Here is a 14205-nt window from a genome sequence, read left to right as displayed (position 1 = left end):
TTCCAGCCACAGTGCCCCGTACTGTTTGTTCTCTTGACATCAACCTCACTCCCATTTCCAACCTGCCTCCTCACAAATCTCTCTCCAAGGCAGCATTTTATCCAACCACGCATACTCTGCTCCTGGGGCTCTGGCCAACTGCTCTCTGCTGCCCCCTCTTGTTCAAACTGATGGGGACCTAATACGATTCCTTTCCTGCGGATCACGACTTGGGCAATCTCCACTGGGAAAATAGTTGGCCGTTGTGCGGTTCAAGAAGGCCTTGTGGTGTTGGCTCACCCCTGTGGGCATGTAATTATATGGACTTATTTCCAGAACTCCAGAAAAGGCTTTTGAAATGGAGGATATTCTCCAACAGCTTCATGCCTAAGATTGTGTACTCAGAGAACAATCCATTTTAACTGGAGATTCTGATCCGCATGGAAATGTATGTGAAACAAAGAGAGTTCTCACTCACCCACACTGTAGTTTAATGAAGGGTCTGAGGGTGGGTTTGGGGAGGATACTGAGCCCACAAATAGGGAAGTAGATGGATCCTCAGGGTTGTAGGGATGGGGAGTAGGGGGAGGCAACTGAACAGAAACTTCTGCTCTTCTACTTATTCACAGGGTCCATTTGGGCCTTGTTATCCTCATAAGCATGTTGTCATCATGAGTGCTTCCTGCTTTGTCCCTTCGTTTTATCCCTGGCAATGGAGGGTAGGGGGAGAACAAGGGGCATCTGATGAACACGCAGCACTAGCTGCTTGGCTGAGAATGTGGGAAAGGAGGGGGGGATGAATTCATGCCCAGTGAGCACTTGCTATCTACCAGTTATCAATAAAAAAAATAAAAAAACACAAATAAACAAAAAAAGAATGTCCACATCACATCAGCATTGGTTATTGGAGAGGGACAGAAATAAGCCACTGAGCAGAGCCATGGTATCTGTCAGAAGAAGCGAGTCAGAACCAACCAGAAGTCAAAAAGCAAGCTCACTCAGCCATTCTCTCCTCTTCACTGGTGTCTCCCTTTCAACAGATGAAGAAGCCGAGAAGCAGGGTAAATGACTCCCCCAAGATCCCACAGCTAGTTTATGATAGAGCTGAGTTTGGGTTCTCTTCTGTCTGAGAGAAGTCACACACCCTTCTTGTGCCAACATGGCAGATGTCTGACTTCGCTTGGGTACATTTATGAGGTGGGTGTCAGGTGTTAAGCTAACCATACATATATTTCCAGAAGAACTCAAATAAGAAATTTGGGACATACACAACAGGATAATTCTTCCTTAGAAGCTGCCAATATAGGGGAAAAAAGGAAAAGAAAAAAATCAGGAAAGAAAAAGAAAGAAACCAAGGTAGCTGAAAGGCATATTTTCTGGACAACTCAAAAGATAATGATATTCTAGCTCGAAATTTATCTTAATGAGGAAGACTCAATCAATGGAAAGAGACAGATGGGATAATGTAAAGTTCAACTTTCCTCCTTCTGTTTCTTTGTATAAAAGAGAACCAACTTTTTGATCATTTTTTGCTCAGATGTAATATTCTGCTGCATAAAGAAGATTGAACACCAAATACCACATTAATATGTTATTGGCATCTTTCTTTTTTCATATCTTACATGTTGATTGTAAAACCATCCAGAGAGACTGATAGCTGTAATATATTACAGTTTATCAACCTCAAATTAATTTCATAACATCACAGTAGAGCCAAATATCCTCTGCTCCAAGAAATAGCTCAAAGTAGGTAATATTCTTTTCTTTGCTCCTTTAAAACCTTAGTTATGGTTATTTTCTTTACTGGGTGACGTATCTAGACTTTACTTCCTTATGATCCATTACCTGCTTCAGTAATTACCACCTCCTTTGAAGTGTCCGATCTTCCAGCAGATGGACTGAGTGCCTCTGCCAGCGCCCCCAGGGTGAGCTGCACAAAGCATAGTGACAGGGGAACTGTGTGTGAGCTGTGAAATCCTTGTCTCCAAATGGCCATTTCACATTCAGAGTTCCAGCTGGAGTCACTGGGCCTGTGTAGACACAACTTAAGCCAATGACCACATGAAGGAACAACTTAGGGTGATGTTCAATGACTACAAGAGCATGAATCCTTCTGTCCCCCTGCCCAAGCTCTTCTATCTGAGGAGAGAAGGTGAATGCACTCTGTTGCTTCTTCTCCATCCCTTGGGGGAAGGGGTTGTGAACAAAGGGACCCGGCACCTTTTTCGCTCACCTTTGAGTCTCAGGATCCCTCTGGCTGCCATAATCAAAGGATCAAAAATGGATTCCATTCTTCCATCTCTTTCCTCTAGGGGGCTGTACTGTCCAATATGATAGCCACTACTTACCTGTGGTCATTTAAATTACTTAAGATTAAAGTGAATAAAAACGCCTTATTATTAAGTTAGATTACAAATTAATTCCTCGGTCACAGTAGCCACATTTCAAGGGTTCGGAAGCCACAGGTAGCTAGCAGCTATGATTTGCGGGAGGGCAGATGAAGAATATCTCCATCGTTGCAGAAAGTTCTTTTTGACAGCTCTGCTCTGGACCCTCACTGATTCCAATCTTGAAGGAAAAGCAGCATACTGACCAGTTGGGGTGAGAAGGGAAGGCATTTCAGGACAGAATTTGCAGGGACAAATATTTACTGTTTTGGTATGGTAGAATGCTCTAGGAAGAGAGGATCTTTAAATCTCTGGTTTTCTTTAATAGTCTCAATTTTATTTATTTATTTTTTAATATAAATTTATTTATTTTAATTGGAGGCTAATTACTTTACAATATTGTATTGGTTTTGCCATACATCAACATGAATCCGCCACACGTATACACGTGTTCCCCATCCTGAACCCCCTTCCCTCCTCCCTCCCCATCCCATCCCTCTGGGTCGTCCCAGTGCACCAGCCCCATGCATCCAGTATCGTGCATTGAACCTGGACTGGCAACTCGATTCATACATGATATTACACATGTTTCAATGCCATTCTCCCAAATCATCCCAGCCTCACCCTCTCCCACAGAGTCCAAAAGACTGTTCTATACATCTGTGTCTCTTTTGCTGTCTCGCATACAGGGTTATTGTTACCACCTTTCTAAATTCCATATATATGCGTTAGTATACTGTATTGGTGTTTTTCTTTCTGGCTTACTTCACTCTGTATAATAGGCTCCAGTTTCATCCACCTCTTTAGAACTGATTCAAATGTATTCTTTTTAATGGCTGAGTAATACTCCATTGTGTATATGTACCACAGTTTTCTTATCCATTCATCTGCTGATGGACATCTAGGTTGCTTTAAGCATAACCAGAAAGAGTTTAGGATATTCTAAAAAATTTCTCGACAACTGTGTAAAGTAAAATTTAAAAATGAGGTAGAAGAAGGACAAAGTAGATTCAATGGCTACAAATGCATAGTTAAATCGTTTCCCACATTTCAATGCAGAAAATACTTTCTTAAAGCAATGACCTAATTGATTTAGAAAATATGATGACTATTACTGTAAAATAACCTATAATTATGGATAATAATAACCTCAAGTTCATATCTTGAGTTAATACTTGTGTGTTCATTTAACAAATATTTTTAAGCACCTGCTGTGTGTCAGGGAATTTTCTAGGCCTCTGGGATCTAACAACAACCTAACAGAGATTTCCCCCCCGCCCCCCCCATGCAGAAGCTCATATCCTAGTGAGTAGAAATAGAAAGCAAACAATAAACATCTTAAATTAGTAAATATATGGAATATTTGGGAGTCATAAATTCCATGAAAAAAAAAAAAAAACAGAGCACAGTAAAGAACATGCACAGTCCTTGGTGGTGATGTTAGTGGTTCAGACAGGTGGGGGATTAGGCTTGTAGTCCTGGACCCTTAGGGTAAAATCCTTATTTTATAGGCATACAAAATAAAGCTCAGATTGGTCACAGTTCATTTACACACAGAGGCTTCTGTCATAACATTTGTCAGTAAGGATATGGCAAGATGGGTGTTGCCTTATTGGAGGGTAATATGGCAGCATCTGTCACCCTCCTCTGTCCATGGAATTCTCCAGGCAAGAATACTGGAGTGGGTAGCCATTCCCTTCTCCAGGGGATCTTCCTGACCCCGGGATCGAACCTGGGTCTCCTACATTGCAGGTGGCTTCTTTACTGTCTGAGCCACCAGGGAAGCTCTATCACCTTTGGTCATAGCAATTCCACTTTCAGATTGCTGCATCAGTTAGGATAGGCTGGATTATTTTGTGGTAACAAAAAGTCCAAAACTTTACTGTCTTATAGCAAAAAGTGTTCAGTTCTATATGTACACATGTTCACCAAAAGATCTGATCCTCACAATATGGATGAACCTTACAAACACAATGTTGAGTGGAAGAAGCCGGACATCAAAGAGGACATAGTGCACATGGTGGGCAGAATCTCCTCTAAGATGCCTGGAGCCCAGTGGGCACAAATATGTCCTTGGTTATTCAAACACTAATCTAGGTACTACTGTAAAGAAATTTTGCAGATTTACAGTCCCAAAGCAGTGACCCTTAAGATAGGGAGATTATCCAGGTGAGGCCCAACCTGGTCAAATGAGTTCTTCCAAAGCAGGGAATGTTCTTTAACTGCTGGCAGAAGAGGAAGTCAGAGTTAAAGCACAAGGGGGACTGACATGAAAAAAGTTCTCTGTTTCTGGCTTAAAGGTGGAAGAAGCCTTGTGACAAGGAGTGTGAGTGGCTTCTAGTTGCTGAGAATGACCCCCAATCGAGAGCCATCAGGAAAATGAGGACCTCAGTCCTACGACCACAAGGAAATCAATTCTACCAACAATTGGAAAACTTGGAAGATGAACCCAGCACCAGAGACCCAAGTCCTGGTGGACACTTTGATTTCATCCCTGGGAGGCCCTGAGCAGGGAATCCAGCCACACTGTGCCTGGATGTTTGACCTAGAGAAGCTGTGAGATGATAGTTTTGTGTTGTTTTAAGCTGTGGAATTTGTGGTCATTTGTGACAGCAGCCACACAAAACTAATGCACTGTATGCTTCAATTTATATGAAGTACAAAAGCAGGCAAAACTCATATACACTGATATAAGTCACAACAGTTGCCATTTTGGGGAGTTTATTGACTAGAAAAGGGCACAAAAGAGGGTTCTGGGGCAATAATAATGGTTTTCAATATGAATGTCGATTATATGTGTGTTCAGATTGTGAAAATTCAAGCTATGCACTTAGCCTATGTTCCCTTTTCTTTATGCATATCATACTTCAATATTGAAACATGCATACAAAACACACATTTTGTTTTTTTACAAAAAACCCACATAAAACAACACTATGTATTTTTTATATGTCTATTCTTATATCACTTGCATACCAAAAAGTCCCTTAACCTACAAAACAAACTGAAACCAGCGATTTCCCTGAGGGAAGGCAGTGGGATTGTATGTGAGTCAAGAGAATTTTTGTTTTTTCTACGATATTTGAACTTTCATGAAGTTTGTAGTCATGAATGACTTGGATCATTAAAAACACGAAGGTGAAAGAAAGAGTATGGGCTTCCAAGGTGGTAAAGAATCTGCCTGCCAAGGCAGGAAATGAGAGTTTGATCCCTGGGTCGGGAAAGTCCCCTGGAGCAGGGAATGGCAACTCACTCCAGTATTTTTGCCTGGGAAATCCCATGGACAGAGGAGCCTAGTAGGCTACAGTCTATAGGGTTGCAAAGAGTCAGACATGACCTAGTTGGGTTTCCCTGATAGCTCAGTTGGTAAAGAATGCGCCTGCAATGCAGGAGACCCTGGTTCAATTCCTGGGTTGGGAATATCCGCTGAAGGGATAGGCTATGCACTCCAGTACTCTTGGGCTTCCCTGGTGGCTCAGCTGGTAAAGAATCTGCCTGCAATGTGGAACACCTGGGTTCAACCCCTGGCTTGGGAAGGGCCCCTGGAGAAAGGAAAGGCTACCAACTCCAGTATTCTGGCCTGGAGAATTCCATGGACTGTATAGTCCATGGGGTTGCAGAGTCGGACACAACTGAGTGACTTTCACTTTCACTAGTGACTAAACACCAACAACAAAAGGAAGAGTAAAGCATATGTAGTGATCCAGTGTCTTATCTGAGGAGAGTACTTCTTGTCCACAGTGGAGGCAGACATTCATGCATGACTGGAGGAAGCTAAGACACACCTAGCCATCTCTCTGGCCTCTTCCGTAACAGTAACTGCCAACTTGTTGGGTACTTATTCTCTGCCAGGTCCTATAAAAGGTGCTTTATATACATTTTTTTCTCTTTTCTCATGCATACTTTACAAGATAGCTGATTAGAATTATCCCCACTGTATTGATGGGAAAAGTGAGGCCCTGCTTGCCTGAGGCCACACAGCTAGTAAGGAGCCAGATGGAGATCCAAATCCTGGTCTGAATCCAGAAAGTGTATTCCTTCCACTGCAGTTGCCAGCTCCTCCAATGGCCTCATTGATTCTTCAGCTGGGATACATCACTGTATTATGACTCATTTATTCATTTAAAACTCTGAGTCCTTAATGCCTCAGTGGAGGTAACACCTGAGGTGTTCCCCAAATTATGTTTTTCCTCATGTGTTGAAATGCACCTCCAGGCATGGGTGGGATGTCTGGGAAAGTGGGGCTGATATAGAAGGAAAGAAGCAGTGTCCTAGACAGGATCGACTTGAACTGGATTTTGAACTCTCAAAATTCCCCAGGGTGGCTGGATGCCTAGGGTGATTCAGTCTCCTCCTGGAAGCTCGGCTCAGTCTAGCTTCAAGCCACAGACTTTATGATGTGGATTTGAGCTTGCTGTCAATATGATCCCCCTGTATAGACTATATTAATAACCTTGGTGCAAGTGCTGTAGACATGGAAAGTGAAATCCTATCCCTGTCCAGGAGATTCCAATCCTCAAGGCATAAGGGCCAAGCCATCCACTGAATTGCAAAAGACTTACAATGAAGGCAGCTGACTCGAGCCTGGACTTGACTCGGAATTCACTGAATGCCATGCGGAGAGGGAGCCTGCTCTGCAGAGGCGCTCAGGTTACGGAGATGAAAGAGCAGCCTGCAGCACTGACCAGAGCCTTTGCAGCAGACTTTGGAGAAGGAAGGGCAGGAAAGGGACCTGCCCAAACCACTTTGCCTTTGGGAGACTTTTTTACGTTCTTTGACATGAAGAGTGGTCTGTAAATACTCCAAGAGTGACTTCCTTATCTTTTCAGATCCGTTTCAGGGGTCTTACAAGGAGGTACAGTTCAGCCTGAATCTCCGACTCTACATTTTTTTAAATCTAAGTATTAGGCTACAAACTCTATTGTATAATAGAGCTCAAAGAAGGTTCAGATAATAAAGTAATGCCTTTAGAGTGAATAGCTTATATTATACTCATTCTCCTTCAGTTGATGAAATCTGGCTGTATCAGTTACACAGGTTTTGATGAAATTAGTGTCGAATAAAAATTTTCCCAGTTGATATCCAACATAAAATGTCTATTTAGGATGTCATGGTGGAGCATCTAATGCAGATGATAAATCACATCTAGCCGTACTTCCAGATGCATTCCACAAAGAAAACAGCCTCTCCTGCATTCTGGGTTTGCATCATCCTGGCAAACTGTTGTCGTCGTTGTCTGTGTTGTTAGCTTGCTACTCTGCCACAGCATCTTGCGTGTCGGCTGGCAGAAGATTTGTCCTTGATTAGAGAGCCAGGACCTGTTCATCGAGCAATTCCTTATATGGCTGTCTTCCAGAAGACTCTGGAATACCAAAAGTCAGTTTCTGCTTTGACTTGCTAACAAACCGCTGGCAAGATCTGGAACTTTAGAAACATTTAGGGTGAAACGTTTAGAGTGTGTTTTATTTCACTCGAACTGTGTCTTGTCCCGCTCACTCTTTTCCCTGCAAAAGGCACACTACAGTTTGTATCAACATCTACAGCCCCATTCGGACAAATAGTTGATTTTTTAGACCAAGTCAAAAAGCTGCTTTTTGCATGGAGAAGAGTGAGCAGGACAGACACAGTTCGAGTGAAATAAAACACACCAGCTTGTTGACTTGGTCTAAAAAATTAACTATTTGTCCTAATGGGGCTGTAGATGTTGATACAAACTATAGTGTGCTTGTGCAAGCACACACTGCTCACAGTGTCACACTCTTGGTGCCACAGATGGAGGGTGGCATTTGTAATTGGGCAGAGCTAGGACACTTAAAAATTTTTTTAAATTCGATTGAAGCATAGTTGATTTACAATGCTGCGCTAGTTTTTGGTGTAAAGTGATTCAGTTACTGATCTACCTATCTATAATAGCTTGCATTTGTTAATCCCAAACTCCCAATCCATCCTTCCCCCATTCCCATCCCCACCTTGGCAACCACAAGTCTGTTCTCCATGTCTGTGAATCTGTTTCTGTTTCATAGATGTGTTCATTCGTGTCATACTTCAGATTCCATATAAGTGATATCATATGGTATTTGTCCCCATCTGGCTTACCTCACATAGTATGACAACCTCTAGGTCCACCCATGTTGCTACAAATGGCATTATTTCATTCTTAATTTTATGGCTGAGTGGCATTCCATTGTATATATGTGCCACATCTTCTGGAGCTAGGACACTTTTTGTACAACCTCATTGACAAGGAAGGGACTGGGTCACTGGGCACACACATGGGCTGTATTTCCTTACATCAGTGGTAAGCTCTCTGAGAATGTAGACTGGTGTCTGTTGAATATATTGGGGTACCAGGTAGGATATAATTAGTGCAAAGAAAACATTTTAAAATCATATATTGTCAAGGAAGGGGACAACGGACATCTCTTGAGCATCTAGTCTATGGCAGATCCTCTGTGAGGGGCCTTGTGATTACCTTGTGTTGGCTTGCGTGCTTGGGGGTATCAAGGGAGTGGTCAGCAGTGATAACTCCACATCAGCTGTGTGCCCTTGACCAAGGTTCTTCGGCCCTACCAAATGCCATTTCCCCACAGATAAAGTGAGGGCAAGAACAGCTTCCTTGTTGAGTTATTTTGAAGGTCGAGTCAGTGTCCATGAAAGTATTTGGTAAACCAAGAAGCCTTAGACCAAAATTATTGTTATTGGGCTCTGAGGAGAAGTTTTAAAAATGAAGAAGCCAAGGTCCCAGCCTTCCAGAAGGCTATTGCATAGCGGAGTGGACAAAGTTGCTTAAGACACTTCAAAAAAAAAATAACCATATCAGATAGTGTGGGTGATGTCCCAAGGTTATGTGTGCATTGAGTTACCCAGTTTACAGTGTCTGCATCTATGCTTCCCTCTTTACTATTAACAAAGTTCAGGCTCTGAGCCCCTAACCTCGATTTCCTTCAGTGTCCTCAGAGCATGTGCCCCCCCACCCCCACACCATGATCTCTCTCTGCCTAGGATGAGGACCATCTAAGTTTCTTGATATTCCATTTGTGGACAGGATGACTCACTCTCCAGCTCATGCCCAGACGTCTTGGAGCTGGATGAGCATCACTGGGACACTGGACTCACTGTGGAGATTAACAGATTTGGGTTCAAGTCTCAGCTCCACTGGGCTTCCCAGGTGGTGCCAGTGGTAAAGAACCTGCCTGCCAATGCAGGAGACGTAAGAGACACAGGTTCGATACCTGGGTCGGGAAGATCCCCTGGAGGAAGGCATGGCAACCCCACTCCAGTATTCTTGCCTGGAGAATTCCATGGACAGAGGAGCCTGGTGGGCTACAATCTATGGGGTTGCAAAGAGTCGGACACGACTGAGCACACCACCACCACAGCATAGCTCCACTACTTCCAAGCTGGGTGGCTCTAATCCTGAACCCCATTTTACTCATCTGTAAAATAGGTACAACAAAAGTAATCACCTCGCTGGGCTGCCAAACATGTTTTGTGTTTTTTTTTAATCTATTTATTTGGCCATGCCAGGTCTTAGTTGCAGCATGCAGAATCTTTTAGTTGTGGCACATGAACTCTTAGTTGAGGCATGTGGAATCTAGTTCCCTGACCCGAGATGGAAGCTGGAGCCCCCTGCATTGGGACTGCACAGTCTTAGCCACTGGGCCATCAGGGAAGTCCCTTGCTGAGCATGTTAATTGAAAGAGGGCATGTGAAGTGTGTAGCCAAGTGCTTGACACATAATAGGTGTGGAGTCAAGGAGGTCTTCCTGGCATAGTCTGCTAAGCATTCTGGAGTCAGTCTACAGGTGACTTCACCATGGCCAGCCATCCCTGAGCATGGTGCAGAGCACTGGAGCTGGCAGCCTTGGCAAAATGTCACCCTCTCCTTAGTTGTCCCCATCACAATTCTAACCCTTTATTCACTCTTCTGACTGGGGACTAGAATAGTGTCTTCTGTGTCAGCTAAATATTTCACAAGATGGTACCCACTAAGGCAGCTTTTCAGTGTAGATGAATGCTCACCGTGTCTTTCACCAAGTTCATTTCCCTCTGCTGCTCTAAGCTTGTAGCTTTCTGGATTTTGAAAATACGTACATAAAAAAAGTGAGTCCTTTTCTAGGTTTTGCTCTCAAGCCCAGTTAAGTCTAATTTGGCTTCCTCTGATTAAAAATTAATTTTCACTTAGGCGGTGACATGTATGATTTCTCTAAACTAATTTTTCTCTTTTCCTGGGTTGTTCTTATAAAACCTCCCTCTTCAAGCCCATTTGGGTGACAAAGAGATCCTTTTCCTGGGAGCCACTTTGACCTCAGAGGCTAGCTTCCTCTAAATCCTCCAGATTGCTCTGAGATATAATTTTCAGCTTTTGTATTTTATTATTCAAAACTAGAACTCCCACAGAGACCAGCCAGGAGATCAGCAGTGGGCATGCTCCTCTCTTGCAAAGATCCCACAGTAAGCAAACAAGTGGGAGGCTGTGGGCCAGGCAGGGCCACTCTTGCTTTTGTTATTATCATTATTAAAACTACCTAGGGCTTTTGTGTCAGTGGGAGGTCAGTTCTCAACACTTTTCCCCAATCCTTCAGTTTTGACTTTACTTTCCAAGTCAGCAGAAGCCTGGAAGGTTTATTTTCAAGTTTCTCTCTTACCCACGTGATCTAAGAAAGCTGCCTCCTCTGAGTCCTCCTTTGGCTTTTCTGACTCAGCCACAAGCTTGAGGTCATCTTCGGTAAAGCATTTTTGCCTGCACAAAGGCTAGAGAGAGTGCGGTCCCTCCTCAGCTCTGCTTGGTAGCTGGCATAACTTAGATCACAGCAAGTTCCTGCTGGGACCGGTCTTTGGTCTTCAGAATCATCTGATACAGCCCCTCCATTTACCAAGGTCAGGAGCTAAATCCCAGAGAGGTCAAGAGACTAGCCCAGGGTCACATAGTGAGCTGGAGGCAGAACTAAGACTCAAACATTGTTTTCTTCGCCTCCAGCTTGGCGCTCTTTCTACTCAGCCACGGGGAAAGGGTGTTACTGGCCCAGCTCTGGCTCACGTCGGATGAACACAAAACTGACCGTGTTTTCATGACTGCTGTGGTTTGCCCAGCTGATCAAATCGAAACTGCTCTGGCCAAATCGACCATTAACTTTTGAAGTGAACAGAGTCGAAAATTACTGTCAATAATTTAGAGTGGGGCTGGCCCTGTAAGTTCTGCACATACTTAAAACCCTCCAGCTCAGCTCCCCAAGCATCTCCTCCACTGCTATTGTGCCTGTTTCATGGTGTCTCCTGGTGAGGATCATTTTTCCTCCTTCTTTGTAGATGTCTCCTGCCAGGGTTCACGTGGACATGTCTCATTCCTCAGTGTGATTAAATGGATCATTTTATTCTTTCGTCACCCAGGGGACACCAGCTCCGGAAAGCACTGGAGATATGTGAAGGGAGAGTGAGACAGGAAGGCAGGCAAAGAAAACGGGGGTCATTAAATATGCGTATGTTACTGTTGTGGGAAATATAAACCAAGAGCTCAAACCAAAGATATTCAGTCGAAAGTGAAGAGAAATGGACATTTACACAAGGTGTACTCTTTCCAGGAACTCAACTGAGTACCTCCCACAGATTGTTTTAGTGAACTCATATTACAACCGAGTGAGGTTGTTATATCCCATTTTCATGGCATGGAAAACTGAGGCTCTGAGACAGCTCAGAGAGCCCTGATGAAACCCCAGGGCAAGGTGCTCTCCAAACCTGTGCCCTTTCCTTTTTAAAATAAACTCATTTGAGATTGGCTTCCTCTTTATTCTACCCCTAAGCCAGTTTTTGGAGGGTACCTGGTCAGGCTATTTTATGAGTGGAGACTGAGGCCCAAATAAGCAACATGACTGTATCAGGAGTGGAGTCTGACCTGCTGCCACTGGTGGTTGCCAGGCCTTGGCTCACCATGGCTTTCAAAGTCCTGCCTGGACAGACTCCTCCAAAGGCTGTCGGTGAGAAATGGGGGTGTCACTGTTGGGGAAATGGTGGGCAGTTCTCATCAGGAGAAGGGCGGCCATGGGTCTGATGTTCACAGTTGACCACGAACCCTGGTCCAGTGCTTCTTTCTCTTGCCTTTGCAGCATGCGTTCATTCAGCATACACATTACCCCGACATCCTCCTCCTCTTTTAATTCCTTCAACCCCATGTGTTTTTTTAAAGGCTAAACAAATAAATTCAGTGCTTCATGGGAGAAAAATAGACAACCATTGAGAGTGCTGTCTATAACACACCGAACCTGTTTAGAATATTAAAGTCAAATTTCAGAGCAGTGCTTTCATGAAGCAATGCTGTTCCTTCAGTTTGGAGAGATGCAGAAAAACAGCAATGAAGTGACAACAGTTTGCATGTTTTCAATCTTGGTGACAAAAATCACCTATAATTGAGAGTATGAGCTTTTTTTTTTTTTTTTTTTTTAATTAGCGACAGCTGGAAAGACAGCTTTGAGGCAATGCTCGGGGTAATGGGAAAGCATATTTTCTTACTGTTTTATATTCTATAAAGAATGCCAGCACTTTTAAAAATAAATTTATTTACTTCAGTTATTTGCTAGCACTTTATTTGACATTAAGTTTCCACTGTTTCTGTTTCAATATGAACAGGGGACCCTGCTGTTACCCCTGTTACACAGGCTCAGGACAAGTCCAGCTGCTGATGGCCTAATGGTTCCCCACCATGTGACTGTTACAGAAAGCAGGAAGGAGTGGGCTCTGCCCTGCGAAGAGGCACTGAGAGTTTGGCTGCACTCTGGCCCTTGAAGAAGACAAGAAAAGCAAGTGACTTACCATATTAGAGCAGGACAATGCCCTTAGGGGACAACACCGACTGTGACTTCTTACGAATAGGGCAACTGAGCCCAAGAGCGAACAGGTGTCTTCCTCATGGTCATACAGGCTCCTGTTCTTGGCAACCCAAGTCTCTGGACTCGCAGGCCAAGGCTCTCTCAACCACCTCCTGCTCTCCTCTCAGACACCAGCAACCAAATGCGTATTTGGGAGCACACTGCTTAGTATGCAAGCCAGCCTGACCTTTATGCTCCCAGAATTGGCAACATTTTGTGGAAACCATGGGAGGACAAGGTTCTGGATAAATAATGAAAAGAATGGCTCACTGTGGAGACAACCAGAAGCCCTGCTCAGATTGCAGAGTCCTCCTCATGTTCCAAGTCCTGAATCCCAAATACATACACAGACCACCACTCAGGCTGCCCTAAGGAAGAAGATGCAAAACCATAGACCTGTCCCTCACCACAATCTCCAAAAGAGGGCTGATTTCAGAGTATGAGCATGCATGTAAAGTCGCTTCAGTTGTGTCTGACTCTTTGAGACCCCATGGACTGTATAGCCCACCAGGCTCCTCTGTCCTGGCAAGACATTCTCCAGGCAAGAATACTGGAGTTGGTTGCCATTCCTGACCCAGGGATAGAACCTGCATCTCTTATGTCTCCTGCATTGCAGGTGGATTCTTTACCACTAGCACCGTCTGGGAAGCCCTTCTAGAGTATCAGGATCTTTGTTACTCAATTCCTGAGGGGAACCAGTTCCTGGAAGATGGGCCCAGCCCAGCATTGCAAGAGGTGTTGGAATGTCCTACGAAGGCCCAGGCATGGCCTCAGGAGAACATGGCTCTCAGGACACACAAGGGACAAATCCCTTCTTCTTAGCAGGGAGCCTCTTCACCCCAGGAACAGTCCTCTGAGACTTGTTCCCTACTCCCCCATAGACAGTTTCTTCCCACTTTTAGGAACCCAGATATATGAAATCCACCACAAGAGACTCATTTCTTTATTTTTCTTACAGGATAAGGGTAGAGGAAAGTT

The sequence above is a fragment of the Bubalus kerabau genome, chromosome X, assembly GCF_029407905.1.
Source record: "Bubalus kerabau isolate K-KA32 ecotype Philippines breed swamp buffalo chromosome X, PCC_UOA_SB_1v2, whole genome shotgun sequence".
Lineage (NCBI taxonomy): Eukaryota > Metazoa > Chordata > Mammalia > Artiodactyla > Bovidae > Bubalus > Bubalus kerabau.
The sequence above is the reverse complement of the archived record's forward strand: the minus strand, read 5'-3'. Positions refer to the sequence as shown.